We start from the raw sequence: 11068 nt of genomic DNA, 5'->3' as shown, positions 1-11068 counted from the left end.
GAGAGCAGGGCGGCAAGATGGACCACGGAGAGGCTAACAAGGGGGACAGAGAGAGAAGAATGTAGAAGAATACAGGAGCAAGCACGTGGAGAGAGAGAGCCCAGGCTGTGAGATGGAGCATGGAGAGATGAATGGGAGAGACAGGAGATAGGAATGAGGATCAGGGGAGACTAGAATGGGAGGCTCAGAGAGACTGGGGCAGGCGCGTGGGGAGAATGGAATAAACGGCATCTGATCAATCAACCAGATTGGCCCTCGTCTCCTCCGTCTGCCCCATGATCTGGGCCACCCTGACTTGGGGAGTGGCCCAGGCCCACCTGAACCCGGGTGGTTAGGGGCAGAGCCATCAGGGCATCCTCCTGGCCGCCCCCGGAGGTTTTATACACCTAATAACTCAATAAATTAACTAATTTAACTCCATAAGTTCCTATTACCACTCTTAGTAGCTTTAAAAACAGAAGAATGTTATCACATTTTACATTTTGACATATAAAATTATAACTGAATTTAAAAATCATGCTATAAAGAGCTGTTATCAGAAATATTAGGTAGAAAAAGAGCAAACAAAGAGATCATAAAGAACTAATTTGGAAAGTTTATGTAAGGGCGGACTGGAGTGATAGCACAGGGGGTAGGGCGTTTGCCCAGCATGCAGCCGACCCGGGTTTGATTCCTCCATTCCTCTTGGAGAGCCCTGCAAGCTACCGAGAGTATCCCACCCTGATGGCAGAGCCTGGCAAGCTCCCCGTGGCATATTCTATATGCCAAAAACAGTAACAAGTCTCACAATGGAGACGTTACTGGTGCCCGCTCAAGTAAATTGATGAATAAAGGGATGACAGTGCTACAGTGCTACAATATGAAAGAGCATGGTCGTTGGAAAATTAGGAGCAAATGGAGACTGAAAGAGGATGAGAGAGGGGAGAAAGATGGGAGGCAGATTCTGATAATCCTACATTATTATAAGGGATTTGTATTTTAAGTATAAGTGCCACTTCTGTGGAGAACAAAATTCATACTGCACTCATATTCTTGCAGAACTGAAAATCAAACAAATATTAACAGAATCAAAAAGTACACCTAAAGTCACTGGAGAACACAGGGAAACAAGTAAGGGTGTGAAGGATGTCAAGTGGGGGTAGGGAATGGAGTGGGGAGAAGAGGCTTTCCATTCCACTGTTTCTGGCCCAAGGGCAGGAAATAATCCTCACAGAGTGGCTGAAATTCTAATCAAAATTTTGACGTCCTCTTGGCCTTGCAGAATGGAAGTGTTTGAGACAACTAGAGAAACTGAACACTTAGGTTAATACTTCAATAGTTAGATAAATAAAAATCAGGGAAAGTGAAAAGGTTGTAATGAGCTTTGTTTATAAACTATGCTTTTTTTAACCATATTAAAATATCAAAATGAAAGATAAAAGATCTAAAAAGAAGTTTGGGGCTCCACCCAAAAGACAGACTTTGCAAGGTGAATTAAGTCTGAGTTAAGTTTGAAAATGAAATTAAAAGCAAGGTTTTTCAAAGGATAAAAATAGAATCCAGAGATGGAGTAGAATATGTAAGATGTCTGGGATATAATCCAAAATTATTCAACAAAGGAAGAAATAGAACAACACAAACAATTCTCAAAACAAAGGAAAATCAATATAGGCTAATTCTGATTTGAGCCAAATAATGAACTAAGAAAAATATATCAAACATCTATTATAATTGCATGTATGATTTGATGAAAAATATGCTAATGTAAAAAATATATGAAGACTCCAGTCAAAAATAATATCCATTTTAAAATAACCAAGTGGAATATTAAAACTGAAAAATGCAGTATCTTTAAAATATGAGGTCTTTATAAATATTTAAAATTCTCCCTGAATTTAGTCGAACAGATATCAGTCTCAAAGTTCAATTTTATTCCTTGGAAAAAGTTGCTTTCTATTTCATTTTCAGACTTAATTCAGTTTTTTTATCCTTCCTTCCAGTCTAAGAGACCTTGGTTGGTAAAGGATTTTTGGTTGGAGTTTGTTTTCATTCACTACTTTGTATATGCTATTCCGTTCCTTTCTTGCATGTAGAGTTTTACTGGAGAAGTCTGCTGTAAACCTAATGCTTTTCCCCTTGTATTTGAGATTTTTCTTCTCTCTTCCAACTGTAAGGAGAACATCTTTGGTTGTTACAATCTTGATTACAAATTTTTTTTTTTTGCTGTTGTTTTGGTTTGGTTAACTCCAGTTGGCACTCTGGACCTTTAATATCTGTTTACATCTTCTACGGGTTGGGGAAACTCTCCCTAGTTATTTCTCCAACAGCGGGTAGGGCATTTGCCTTGCACGCAGCCGACATGGCCGAGCCGGGTTCGATTCCTCCGTCCCTCTCGGAGAGCCCAGCAGGCTACCGAGAGTATCTCGCCTGCACGGCAAAGCCTGGCAAGCTCCCCGTGACGTATTCGATATGCCAAACACAGTAACAAGTGTCACAATGGAGACGTTACTGGGCCCACTCGAGCAAATCGATGAACAACAGGGTGACAGTGACAGTGACAGTGATGGTCCTTTTTCACCTCTCTCTTTTCCTCTGGAATTCCTATGATTCTGAAGTTGGCACTCTTGGTATCCATACCCTTGATTATTTTTAGACACTGTTATCTTTACCTGGGTTACTATTAGAGAGGAATTATAGCAAAACTCAGTGTTGATACTATACTAAGAATATAACTAAAGAAGAAAGAAGGAGAAAAAATGAAACCACCAAGGGAAAGAGAATTACATGCTAGCTACATACATGTTACCTAGTTGGCTCAGCATCACAGGTAGTTTAATAATGCCAGTTAACTCCTTAACTGGTTACAGGAAGGATGTGTGAATTGCCATGTCTTGAAATTTGTTGGTATAGAAGACAAAGCAAATGCCTACTCAATCCTTTTCATATCAATCAGTGATCAAAATCCCTTCATTTGACGTATTCATCCGACCATGCTTTCCAGTTCTGCTGTCTTATCCCTCAAGAAACTAACTGCGGAAGAAAGAACCCCATGAGTCTTAGTACAGAATATGGAACCTTGTGATATATCCCCACCATGGACAAAAGCCAGTGCTGGAACCCATGATCCACAGAAGAAAACCCAACCTCAGATAATAGTAAAAGAGGCTGTGCTAGAGCTTTACAGTTACAGAAATAGTGTAAGCTGTCACCAGGTTTGATGTCACTTAGAAGCAGGAAAGAATGACCAAAAATTAGGGGCAGGCAAATAGGACAAAGTAGGTCTGAAAGAATGCATAACTGATTCTAGTACAACTTGGCAAGTAAATTCATAACATTTTATATGCCAACAAATTAAATATATCTTACAGAACTTTTTAAAAACATTTTATATGCCAACAAATTAAATATATCTTACAGAACTTTTTTAAATTAAGAACACTTAGTTTCTCCATATCAAACGTAAAATAGCACTGCATTGTAGCACTGTCCTCCCATTGTTCATCGATTTGCTTGAGTGGGCCCAGTAACGTCTCCATCTTGAGACTTGTTGTTACTGTGTCTGGCATATCAAATATGCCATGGGTAGCTTGCCAGGCTTTGCTGTGCGGGCGAGATACCTCCCGGTAGCTTGACGGGCTCTCTGAGAAGGATGGAGGAATCAAACCCGGCTCAGCTGGGTCAGCTGCACACAAGGCAAACGCCCTACCACTGTGCTATCGCTCCAGTCCATCAAACGTAAAATATAATAAAATAATTATTTTACTTTCCCAAAATAACATCTTACCAAAACAACATTCTGCATTAAGAGAACTATCTATATTTTTGTTGTTGGAGCTTGTCCATTCCATCTTCAAATATGTGGTCTATACAATCAAGACAGATTCCCAACAATAAAAAAATATGATTAATTACTCATCACTTGAGAGACATGAATATGGTAGGATATATTTATTTGATAAATATAAAAGTAAATAGCCAACCAGTTACCCCAATTCATCTATTTCCCAGCCACATCCTCATCCCAGATCTGCCTGAGTTTACTAAATATGACCAAGACACTAATGAAATAATATGACTTTACCTAATCAGTCAGAATGAAAGGGACAAATACAGAATGATATCTCTTATTTGGAACTTAAACATACACAGCAAGGCAGCAACAAAGATCCAAATTTCTACATTTTATATGTAAGCAGCTATAAACTTTGCATGATAACGTCAGACCATGGAACGAATTGTATTAGCTGAAACCACACAAAGCATCCTTAGTCATCAAGTAGAAAAATGAGATGATCCAATAACATATAATTTTTTTAATGGTAAAAGCTTTCTTGTAAAAATCTCTTAATGTAAGGTATAAGTGTACAATAAAAATGTAAAAATAGAAAAAAATGCATTTAGCACATTAATTTAAATAATGTTTTGATTTTTATTATTTTTATTACAGTTGTTTCATTTATTTAAAAGCTCACTAATAAGTTTAGTGATACTTTCCTCTTCAAATGTGCAAAAGCATGTTTTTTTCATGCCTTGATAAACTGCCAGACTCTCTGATAAGCGCAGATCGTTTTCCAACATTTTATCCCTCCAAAATTATGATTTCCATATTGAAATTTTTGTTTTGTTTTGTTTTGTTCCAGGGCTATACCCGATGTAGTGTTCAGGGTTGTTCTCAAAGGTATGCGGAGAAACAAGCGGTGCTGGGAATTAAACCCAGACCTCTCACAAGTAAATTCAGCCTTTTGAATTATCCTCATTCTTTAATAATTCCTGTCATTTTTGCCTATAGTCCTTCATCCTTGTCCCTCTTTATCCCTCTCACCACAACCACTTCCCAACAACTCACCACAACCATTCATGAGTCTGCCATCACTAAATTTCTCTACCTGCAATTCCAGAGTCTCTTGAATACAGTTTTCTTCTATATTTCTATGCAAGTTTGATTTTATTTTCATTTCCAGCTTCATCACTTTTCATTTGTTTCCATTTCACCTTTGTCAGGCAATTCTGTCTCTTGCATATCCACATCTGTAAAATGGCACGTGACTGTGTCCATTTCCAAATCCACTACCGTCTGCCCACTTGAGGCGTCTCTTGCCTAACCTGCTCTCTGACACCAAGAATGACACCTGATACACAGATAGAGCATATGCAAGAAATATTTTATCAGGGAAAAAAGTCAAGGAGATAATACAGCAACACAATTTAATATCTATGCATGAGCTGAATAACAAATATTCAGTGACCAATCACTGAGTTTGAAAGATCACCAATACTGATATGCTTCTGTTTTTATACAGTGATCTGTGGTCTGAAGAGTTGATGCTAAAATGTAAATTTTCTGCAATGATAGTTAATATGCCAATTATCTGAAGAAATTTGAACTGTATGATTCAGTATGGCTTGGTTTAGGTCAATCACAATAAAGAAAATGTTCATATCAGAATCTTGCAAATTGAGACCTTGTCCATATTTGATACCTCTGCTTAGGAAACCTGTCTAAGCATTTTAAGATGTCAATAACTTGGACAAAATACCCAAAGAAAAAGGAGTGCATATATTATTTTGTACACATATGCCTATATATGTGTGTCTGTGTCTGAGCTAAAAATCTTGGAATATAGTTGTTAGTGTATATGCTTTAAAACCCAAAAGAACCAAACTCAATAGTTGTTCAATATCTCACAAACTCCTATGAGAAACTGTCCGAAATAATTGCTGCAAGAATCTAATGATATAAATAATTGTTTTAGTCCAGTGCCTGACTCTTAGATAGGGGCAAGAAGTGGGATGTTGACAATGAAAGACCTCTCAATGCTGCCAGATACCTGGAACAATGATTAGATACGGAACTTCTTTTAAAAATACACTAAAGTACTGAATTAGAAAATATTAAACTTTCCAGAAGGTTATTACAGTACAATTTTATAATGAACTCACAGGAACATTCATTCTGAAGATCTAGAACTTTAAGTAGGTTAAATGCCTCCAATTTAGGGGAAAATGAGCAAATAAACTTTGATGTCCATTCATGCCAAGTAATTGTGCCAAAAAGGCATTTATGCCTCATTTGTGAGCTTTATCTAACATCCATTTACCAGTTCCTGGTTTGCAAATCCAACTGATCTAAGGAAGGAATTGAAGCAGTAAAACCGGCAATATTTTAAGCTTGACAAAGTGAAATTGCCAGCAAGATAGCACAATGTAGAAATAGTTCAGCAGGTGCATTTCAGGTGCATTTATTGTGAATTTATCTTTGAGCAAATAGACTTTCATTAAGTATCTCAATTCCATCTAGGAGATCTGAAGGGACCATATCCTAAATTAGGACAAGTTAAATTTACTTTGATAATATTACAAAAAAAGAAAAAGACTAACATTATTCAAACAATTGAAAATTTGCCCTCTGTACCTGCGTTTCCTAAATTTAATTGTGCCCTGTGAAAATTGTGTATTCACTGTGACATGGTGTGAATCTTTTGGTAAGATGAGTGGCATTCATTAATATTAAAATATTTTGAGAATTCCTGTTGCTTAAATAAAGCTTCAGAATAATCCCAAATAGACTGTTTCTACTTTTATTTTTAAAAATAACAAGAGGCCAGAGAAAAAGTACAGTTTGTTGCCTTGCAGGTTTAATTCACAGCACCCCATGTGGTCCCCCAAGCACTACCAGAAGTGATCCCTGAGTACAGAGTTAAGGGTAATCCCTGAAAACTGCCGGCTTGACCCAAAAACAAACAATCAAACAAAACCAAAATGGGATATAACAGCACTTACATGAATTACATGATAAGGCATTGAACATTTTAATTGTATAGTATTTATGAACAATACCTTTATTCCTTCTTTCATTCATTTTTTCTGTTTGTTTGTTTGTTAAGTATTCAGGATTTACTCTTGGCTCTGACCTCAGGCATCTCTTCTGGTGGTGCTTGGAGGACCATATGGAATACCAGAGATGAACCCAGGTCAGCCACACGTAGAGCAAATGCCCTACACACAGTCCTACTGCTCTAGCTCCCAGACAGTCGTTCATTTTAGAAATGAAATTTAAGTAGTTTCAGCAAAAATTCACAAAGTAATCCACAAATTTACCTGAAATGGTTTATTTCTGATCCAAGTTCTCCCCCTCCCCACCCACTCCATTGTGTACAGCAGGTCATACTATATTCCTTAAGAGTCACTATTCTCGTTGGATAGTTTTTTCTCAGTCATCTTGCTGTTCTTCTCATTCATTTGTTATGATAAAACTACTTTTAACTTCTATGATTAACTTCCAGTTGTATGTTGAAAGGTAAAATATAAATAACTTCTGGCACTTGGGCTAAAGAGACTTACAATTAAACAAAAGGAAAACTAACATATTTAAGGCAATTATAACATAATTCAAGATGTTCTCAAACAGGAAAAGATCAACATGAGATGCAATTACTATAGAAGTGTTTGTGAATTTGAGCATAATGATAAGGATGTAAAAAAGGGGGGGCAGGGGTAGAGAGAAAGGGAAGAATTCTGACAAAAGGGAAATATCATCAACGTGAAGAGGCAGAGTGACTGGTTTGGATGTAGTAAGTTGGGGATAAGGGATGGTAAGTAGAGATACAGTTCAGGAGACAATGTACTTCCCTTGTGTGTACACTTAGATCTCTGGGACCAGATTTTGACCCTTCAGCACTGCCATGGGTCACTCCTGAGTATATAACCACAAAGACTTGAGCACGTAAGAGTGTGGCCCTAAAACAACAAAAACTAGAGAGAGAGAGAGAAAAAAGAAGCAGCTTCTCTGGGGGGAAATGGGTATAGATGCCATTTTGGCGAAGTGGAACTCTTGTGGGATGTGATTAAAGAGAGTAAAATAAGTCCATTGGGTGATATACAGCAAAAGAATCCAACTACCAGACTGATGAATTGAACTTGTTATGTATGAGAAGACACAGTCTCAATAAGGACAAGGGCATAAATTTGAGTCTGGTGTTTTGGAAATATTAATCTTAGATCTCATATGGAAAGGTTAGAGAGAAAAAGAGAAAGAACTCAAAGATCAAGACTTAAATTAGAATACTGTTGTAGCAATTCATGTGTTCAGGCTCCTGGAAGGTAAGGATAAAATAGGACTGAAGAAGAAAGTGAATTGTTTTGCCTGACGCACAAACAATATTTAGCACAAGGAAAGGAAAAAGTCAAACACAGCCCAATGTTTCTGGTCTAGGGACAGGGGTTACTGGAAACTTGAGGAAAAGAAAATTAATCTTTACAAATTAGAAAGTGAAATTTTTCATGGCTTTCCTGTCTTCCATAATTTCATTCTAATATGTATGTACCTTAATATTTTCTGCTCCCACCAATATTCTAGAGGTAAAATAAAATATGGGATATTTTAAGAAAAAGGAAAAGATAGGTGATGGATTTTTCATTTTCATTTCATCATCCTGTTATTCGTCGATTGCCTCGAGCAGGCCCCAGTAACGTCTCTTTCATCCTAGCCCTGAGATTATATTCAAGGCTCTTTAGGAGAATGAGACCCATCATTGTTACTGGTATTTGGCATATTGGGTACGCCACGGGGAGTTTGCCAGACTCTGCCCTGTGGGCAGGCTACATTCGATAGCCTGCAAGTTTGGCCAAAGTAGGAATGAGATAATAAGATGTCATAAAAAGATGTTCTGATAAGATGTCCCGCAGCCGCGAATAATGGATATAAGTAATAAATAGTATAATGTGAAAAATCCTCATATTGATATTGGAGTGCATAGACAAAAATATCTATTGAGTTCCTACTACTCTTCTGATGAATTAGGCTCATCTAATTTAATTTTTGTCTCAGCACAAAGGGGGCTGGAGCGATAGCACAGCGGGTAGGGCGTTCGCCTTACAAGCGGCCAACATGGTCAACCCGAGTTCGATTCCTCCGCCCCTCTTGGAGAGCCCGGCAAGCTACCGAGAGTATCTCGCCCGCAGGGCAGAGCCTGGCAGCTCCCTGTGACGTATTGGATATGCCAAACACAGTAACAACAAAGTCTCCAATGGAGACGTTACTGGGCCCGCTCGAGCAAATCGACGATCAACGGGAGGGCCTTTACCTTTACCTTTACATAACATCACTCCCATTTTTTTTCTTGATGAAATGCACTGTCTATATGGTTCTCACTAGGCCGATCAGACCATCTAGGATACCAAATATGTGATAAACTAGAAAAATAAGCTTCTTCTGGAAAATATTACTTCTTCTCTGTACACAACATTCAAATACTGAATGACAGGAACCCCTCATTAAGAGGCATCCAAAAGTTTCTTTCAGGACCAAAACCAAATAAATATTTTATGAATCTTAAGATGCATTTTTTCATATTTAACTTATTAAATTTGGGGTGCATTTATCATGAAAAAGGTTCCCTGCTCTGTCTGGAAGGATTCCTTTCACCCCTCCAAGTGTTCTTAGTATTTGTGTCTGGAAAGAAAGCAATGGTTTTTTTATGGGAAGTATGACCAAATGTTTTGTCGCCAGACAGCTTGCAGTCCACATCCAAATTAACAGTTTTCTTAATGATTACCAAAGAGTGCGTGCGCACACACACACACACACACACACACACACACACACAAACACAAACACACATTCACACACACAAAACAGAAACACCCACAAAAGAACTCACAGTTAATTATAAACCATCTTTAATGTATCAAATATAAGCAAGAAAATGTTTTCTTAATAAGTAGAAATGTTTAATTTTTATCACTTTAGTGAAAAAATACCTGTCTTACATATGCAAGGTCCTGACTTTGATCCACAATACTAAAAACTTAATTAAAAATAAGTAGATATTGTGCTTGCCTCAGCAGCACGTATACTAAAATTGAAACGATACAGAGATTAGCATGACCTTTGCACAATAATGACACACAAATTCGTGAAGTATTCCATGTCGTTTACTAGACCTTTTGTAACATGTTCAATTACAAAGCTGAACTCTTTTTTTAAAAAAAGTAGAAATTATCTGCAAATATTAAACATTATTTTCAGAAAATATGTTTCATGTCATCAGGTTTTTCGCTAGTTATAAAAACTGAAAGCTGTCTCTTTACTATGGTTTGGTAATAAGGTATATTTCCATTCCTTACTCCATACATAAATCAGAACAACTGTTATCAAAAATGCATCCCAGAAGTCTCATTTCAAACCAAGCAAAAGATAAAGATTAGCAATTCTCCACTCTGGGAATTACAGAATACAGTGAGTGAAAATAAAGTAGCAGCTTGACATGTCTACATTTTACTGCACAGGTAGCCAACTCAGCTTTTTAGGTTTTGACACACAGCCAATGTTTTTGCTTGGCATGACTTCAAGGGCCTTATGTGACCAATCCAAGGCAGCCCCCTTCAGGATACATGAGCCAAGCAAACTGCATGCAAACGAGGCAGGGTCCTGGAATCAGTTTACATGGGCATGTTGTCAGCGAAAGATGTTTATGTGTGTGAGAGTCTTAAAGGACTGAATAGAAAGATCAGAAGCAAGGTTACGCAGAATGGGGCTGGGAAGAATTCCACATGTCCTTAGAGGACAGGCAGAGGATAAAAGAAGGTACAGTAGGGAGGCAAAAACAGAAGCGCATTCTTCACAGTCTGGCTGGCAAGCCCCGCAACAGTGCCATTCTTCAAACAAAACCTCCTTTGGCCTCAGATCCTGCACTGGTCATGCCAGCTCTATTGATTTACACAAAACCTTCCAGACTTTGATCAGCTACCAAAATGCAAACATTTTAAGCGATGCCCCAAAGAAGCTTGTTTAAAAAACAGTTGATGTAAGGTTTTAAAACAGTCCATTAACAATCTCATGTACAAATGTATATATGTATATGCCCACTCATGCGTGCTGTCATGCAAAAGAACATTTTTATAGTCTATTAACAATGCTTTATACTTATGATACAAATTCACTTCAAGTCAAAGGAAATGCTCTCTATTTGAAAATACAAAGTCAAAGTATAAAATTAAATTGCTCTTTCACTGTACTCATTCCCACCTCAAAAGGGAGACAAGGAAATCATACTCTCTCCACCCACTAGAAGTAAAAGGTGGCTTAATT

General features: G+C 37.7%; 1 non-coding gene across 1 annotated transcript; it reads left to right on the top strand.

The window, feature by feature from the left end:
• Positions 1-9809: 9809 nt before the first annotated feature.
• LOC130020881 (U6 spliceosomal RNA) lies at positions 9810-9913 on the top strand. The gene has a single exon (XR_008792074.1). It is a non-coding gene; the product is annotated as a U6 spliceosomal RNA (small nuclear RNA).
• The last annotated feature ends 1155 nt before the right edge of the window (positions 9914-11068 follow it).

The sequence above is a fragment of the Sorex fumeus genome, unplaced genomic scaffold (assembly GCF_029834395.1).
Source record: "Sorex fumeus unplaced genomic scaffold, SorFum_2.1 ptg000013l, whole genome shotgun sequence".
In the NCBI taxonomy this organism is placed as follows: domain Eukaryota; kingdom Metazoa; phylum Chordata; class Mammalia; order Eulipotyphla; family Soricidae; genus Sorex; species Sorex fumeus.
Note: the sequence above shows the minus strand (reverse complement) of the source record. Positions and strands in the feature narration are given on the sequence as shown.